This window comes from Sardina pilchardus, chromosome 23, assembly GCF_963854185.1.
Source record: "Sardina pilchardus chromosome 23, fSarPil1.1, whole genome shotgun sequence".
Lineage (NCBI taxonomy): Eukaryota > Metazoa > Chordata > Actinopteri > Clupeiformes > Clupeidae > Sardina > Sardina pilchardus.
The window spans coordinates 15,452,356-15,458,883 of NC_085016.1; positions in this window are offsets into that span (position 1 = coordinate 15,452,356).

Genomic DNA, 6,528 nt, shown 5'->3' on the forward strand with positions numbered 1-6,528 from the left:
ATATATGTACACTCACATGTACAGTAGACATACACACCCTTACAGAGTACCACCACGCGCATCACGCACTGTGAGTAGCTAGTAGCCAGAGTAGCTTTACTGCAAGCTGCTTTTCACTCTTCTTAGAGAATGTTTACAATGTCAAAATGCACAGCATCTTACATGAGGATGATACTTTTTGGGTCCCCAGTCTCCATTATTCAGCAGTTTGAACGTAACTTGAGCATAACTTGAACGTTATGCTACTCCTATGAAATGGGAACGTGTCTGAGCGAACATTAAAGGGATGGCCAGCAGGCATTGCGCCCATACAAAGGAATCCATCCTCCACCATGATTGTTACGGTAATGGATGGGCCCCCATACAAGCGTTTTGTAGATGCCAATCAATCTAGACCAGCGAAAGTGGCAAAAGTGCCAAATGACCTGGAACACACAGTGCTGCGTGGGCTGCCAGCGTTGTGGTGGGTCGCTCGAGAGCGTGAACGCCATGAGAAAGGCGTGTCGTCGTCTTCACAAGTGGGGTTTTTGCTTGCAGACTACACCGCAGAGGTCAATGCAAAATGGTGCAGCGAGAGAGCAAAGAGAGCGAGGCAGCTGCTGAGGAGAGGCGAGGAGAGCAGGGCCATAGCTCGGGAGAGGCCGCTTTTAATAGGTCAGGAGAACAGCGGATACTCATGCTATCATGAACTAATCGCTAGCTTGTACGTGTGTTTTGTGCACGTATGTCTGTGTGTGTGTGTGTGTGAGTGTGTGTGTGTGTGTGTGTGTGTGTGTGTGTGTGTGTGTGTGTGTGTGTGTGTTTATGTATGTGTGTGTGTGTGTGTGAGTGTGTGTGTGTGTGTGTGTGTTTGTGCACATCTGTGCGTGTCTGTGAAACAGAGAGGTCCTTAGTCATAGGCATTTCCTGACCCAGCAAAGGAAAAGATCACTCTCTCACCTCAACCATTCTGATGCAAAGGCATTTCTCAGTATCCTACACAATCCGCAAACATGTATACCACACACACACACATTACTGAACCTCCGTATCAATTAAAAAGAATTATTGGAACTTGTAACCATTGTTATAAAGTACTCATAATGTATTATGCCAGCTGACATAGTCTACAATTTTGTACATGTTAGAGACTCTTTCAACGGCATTGCCGGTGGCACAGAAAACAATACTAATAGTAACTTCTGGTAAGTTCTTTATTATCTCCGTTGGTTGTGAATGTTTCAACTGGAAATTCTCTAGGGACACATTGAAAATGGATCTATCTGTCCATCCATGTAATGTCAGTGACCAGGTGGAAAATAATTAAATCAAACAAAAAGAAGCACTACAATATACAAGGCGATTATGCACTAAGGGAAATATAAATTTGAATATTTCTGTGAAAAGAGCCCCAGAATCCTTAATAAGCCTTCTAACTCTTTATTGGCTATACTGTTTGCCTATAAATAAATGTTGTTGCCAGTGTAGCAGCAGATTGACAATTTAGTGTGTAATGCTATCAGCAACCCTTTTTCTCACCTGGGCTACACTTTGCTTTAGGCCTGTACCATGTAGATTATGATTATGATTATGACATCTTCCCTTTGAAACCCAGATTTGATTTGTAAGGACAATGTAGGTTAATGTTTACTACTTTCCCCATTGTGGTGTGGTTAATTGCTGTGTCCTTGAGCTAGAAGGTCAATCAGTAGTGATATATATGATATATAGCAGTTGTAATGTCAGAGAAGTGCTTATACATATATACACACACACACACACACACACACACACACACACACACACACACATTTCTAGAACCAAGCACATGTGTTTACTGCAACATAGATTTACAAGATACATACTCCCATAGTTATAATGTTGTGCCCCTACATATACTAAAGAGCCCCATACTGCCTCACCAACCTACTGTAGTATTGCTTAACATCGCCTAAGAATAGCCTATGAATATTGTGTTGTGTGTAATTGGGGAGATTTCAGTTCCCAGTCCAGCAGTGTTCACACATTAAACACTTTTACTTCAGCCATGTGCCATGTCACAGATGTCATGCTGATTGCTATGGCTCTCCTCTGACTAATCACATGTGGCAAAAAATACCCAACAAAATGAAGTGAGAGACAAAAAAAATGAACTGACTCGACTGGAGTGACCTAACCTTCTGTTTAGCGGCTTTCAAACTGACTCTCAATGTCACCTGTGATATTTTGTTGTTACTGTCGTCATGATGGATCGCTGTTCGCATTTTTTCAAATCCACACAAAAAGTGTCAAAAATAGCCATGCAGATGAGGACAGGCGGGAGTGGAGCGAGCAAAGTCAATGACTTGACTGGCGTGTTTCAGGGGGGAGCATGCTGCACCCACGTGTATGATGTATAGGCTACTGTTTGCACATTGTTGCCGGGGCTGCACAGGAAGTGACACATAACGCGCCGCTAGCTCATGGAAACGGCACCATTTTTGGCCTTTCCAGCATGCAAACGAGGCTGAGACGCAGAGAGAGAGAGAGAGAGAGAGAGAGAGAGAGAGAGAGAGTGATTGAGAGGGGTGGGAGATCGATGCCGCGCTGGCCCATTGGAAGGATGCTTATCACAGTGTGTGACTACGTAGAATTTCCATGCATTCCAACGAAAATGTCTGCTTCTTTCTGTAGTAGAAGAATAGTAAACGACAATTCTACACACACTACTCCTTCACATATAGACATGTGCAGATGTTGCTATACTGTATGTCCTGAAGGTATCTACATACATAAACATCCACCCTTATCCGTTAAAGTTAATGTTCTTTCCTGAGTTTCTATCACTTTTCTAAGTGACAAACAATCCACATATGGCTTAAAGTCTGACATAAAGCTCTGAGAGATGACAGATTGATGTAGGTCAAAAGCCACAGGCTTGCTATGCAGAGTTATTAGAATAACAGCTTTGGAGATAAGATCACCACCAGTACTGGTGCTAGGCTTTGGCAAGGTTAGCTTTTAGGCTCAATTATAAGGAGAAAAAAATACTAATAGTTTTCTTTTCTTTTATTAGGCATATAAAAGTTATGGCTACTGCACAAATATATGCCACATCACCTTAAGTTACTGAGAAGTTTACTACATCACCTTAAGTTACTGAGAAGTTTCTGTGGTTTAGCCGTCTTCATTTTGACTTCTTCTTATCAGTGTTTATTGGCGTGTGTTTGAAGTGAAACACACGTACCTCCCTCTCCCTCAAGGCTGTGGTTTAGATCCCTATCTCAACCCGCCTTAGACTGATCCTTATCTTCACCCGTGAGAAGCAAGTGATCTCCGCCATGAAAATGTTACCTGAACCGTAGACAGAGTTTGCTGTCTATTCTCACTTGTCACTCACCTCATTTTACAGAGTAGGAAGACACGAGACTTTCATGCCATTTAGATACTCGCAAAGAAACAAGCCATGTTTCTCTGCACGCCAACTTCATATTGGAGATACAAAAGCAACAGTTACGGACAGTATATACTTATTAGTTTATGTTTTATGTTTTATTTATTTAAGAAAGGGACAATGTACATTAATCGACATGGCCTTATAGAACATGTAAATGCACCAGATTTAGTCACAGACTAATTTTCATCTGCAGACTACTGTAGGTCCTATGACCTATGACTAGGTATCTGGCCAGAGGCCTTAAAAGCCTTATAGTGATCACACTGAAGATTTCCCGAGAACACCTTTTTACAGATGCTTGACCTTAGATGGATGTGGGATGATGCGCTCAAGGACAGGAAGAGGAAGTGGGTAATGAGACCCCCCCTCAGTGATGTGTGACATCTTCTTTTCTCAGTTAGTTAAGAGTGACATCAGCGGGATTTCTTACTTTCTTACTTACTTTCTTCCCTCCCTCATTGTCATAATATTACCTGTACGTCTGTTTTGTGGTTGCCTGTTTTTAAAGAAAATGAATAATGGCCCATTGACCTGTCACTGACACACAGTGCATGACATTGTTAACTGAATCTCGGTTGTGTTAATTGGCTCACATACAAAACATGGCTCACATTTTGAGTATTGTATAAAAATACGCTTCATATACGTAATTTGTTTAGAGGTGACATATAATATTAAGTCTCATCCCTCTGATATGTGTATTTAGGCATTTATGTTTTTACATGTTTCTTTGATTCTTTGCATTTAGTAGATACTTGAGCTGCCAAAGCATTAGGTGTTTATAGTTTAACTGCTACACAAAAGGCATAAAGGGAACGTTTTGCATCTTGTGTGGAGGCATTCATTTTGTCTCAACTCAAATGCATAGCATCCCTATTGTCAGTATGCCTAACGAACAGGACCAACTGGAGCAAGACATGACCTTTGACCTAACTGGTGGCCCTCTGTGCCAGCATCGTGTGGCATCTCATGCTCCAGACTTCCAAAGGGGAGTTAGTGGCCAGGCTGAGGGAAGCTTAGTAAAGAGGTGGACAGATAAGCCGGTACAACACAGACAGAACTACTGTACTGCATGAACGGTAGGATCATTGTGGAGGCTCACTGTTTACAAAAAAACATTTCAAAAAGCAATAGTGCATTCATTACAAATCCCCAAAATGAACTAAAACAGACCTTCTGGCAGGTGATCATTTCTGAGAAATGGACGACTTGAATGTTTACACTTTCAATACCTGTGTCCCAGACACCGAAAACAACAACAGCAAAAAAAAAAAAAAAAAAAATGTTTTCAGCTTCTGACATCTGGGTGAAGAGCAGGCCAATTCCTGCTTAACAAACAGGTTGTGCAAAGTCTCAAGGGGCAAATGTGCTGGCGGTGCTCTATGCTGTACACATGCAGTGCAGGAGGCCCAGGCTAGCCTAGCCTAGCCTACAGCGGCCTCAGCCCAGGGACTTTTCTGTCTGACACACAGGGAAGTTTCTGTCGGCTTGTTTTTCGATGCAAGCTCAGCATGCCAGTAAAAATGAAACTGCTAAAGCCCCAGCACACAAAACCTGCAACACACACACACATAAACACACACATACACATACACACCCACACACACACAAACACGTACAAACACAAACACGCATATACACACACAGACACACACACTCACACGTGTGCGCCAGAAATAGAAAAGGATGAGTTGCAACAATCTAACACAGAGATGCCTGAGAAAAATACGACTGAATTAATACTTTGGTGACTTCTCTAACGGTCTTGGCCAATTCATGTGCACTCATTTACTAAGTGGACACTTGACATTCCTTCTCCCACTCTATAACAAGTACATACTTTTAGGCGCACTTCACTATGCCTCTGTACACACAAAATAAAACACTGCAGAGTGCACACACACACCTCTGCAATGGGCAGAGCACTTAAAAATATCCCCTCCTGCAAGAAGGCCAGCTTGGAACATTTGACTCTGCTCTGCCCCAGGCGATAGCCAATGCAACTTAGGCATAGCATAGCATGGGCTTCTCTGAAACGCCAAGTGGCAAGCGAGCTTCGCTGAAAGACTGAAGACTGGGTCCCTCCCACCATATCCTCTCCCCTCTCTGGCAGGCAGAGTTTCAGAGAAAGAGTCACACCTCGCCTCGCCTGGCAGTCTCTCTGCCCTCACAAGCAGCTCAGCTCAGCTCAGTTGGGGGAGAGGAGAAGAAGAGGAGACGGCATATAAGCCCTGTGAAGCCCCTTCACTGGAACCCCCTCTCAGTGCTTTTGTGTGTGTGTGTGCGTGTACGTGTGTGTGTGTGTGTGTGTGTGTGTGTGTGTGTGTGTGTGTGTGTGTGTGTGTGTGTGTGTGTGTGTGTGTGTGTGTGGTGTGCGTGGGTGCGTGCGTGCGTGTATGTGTGTGTGTGTGTTCATGCATGTGTGTGTGTGTGTGTGTGCGTGTGTGTGTGTATGCGTGTGTGTGTGTATGTGTATTGTGTATACATGTTTATATATGTGCATGTTGTGTGTGTGTGTGTGTGTGTGCGCGCGCGTGTGCGCGTGCGCACTCATAGCCGATGACGATGCTTATCGTAAGCCGGGCAGGTCCTGAGGCTTACCAGAAGTGACTGAGGAGGCAGGCCACGTGGAGGGGGGGGGGTTTCAGGACCGCAGAGGCGAGAAGCCGCCGCTCAAACCGACATCCTGCAGCCCCTGCAGCCTCCACCCCTCCCCTCACCCCCCTCCCCATACAGCTAGGACTGCAACAGGCCAATACACATAGAACATACATACAACATTTACACAACATACGCTACAATATTACACATCATTAGAATTTATACGGCTCCTCACAGCGCTACAGAAAGTTTCCTCAGACGTTCGATTTCTTATGTGTGATTACTGCAGTCCTGTATGCCCTGTCGGGACCTATTTTCCAATAACGTCCTGTAATACATCAATAAATCCTTAACGTATTCGTCTCTATGGAGGTTTTAATTGATGGTTCAACATCTTTTGTAGGATATATATATATTTGCCATATTCGCTAAGCGTAGTTGATCCTATATGTTGTGTTGGTAGTGTGTAATAATGTGTAGTTTCTCATGAAGTTCTCATTACCTCATGCACT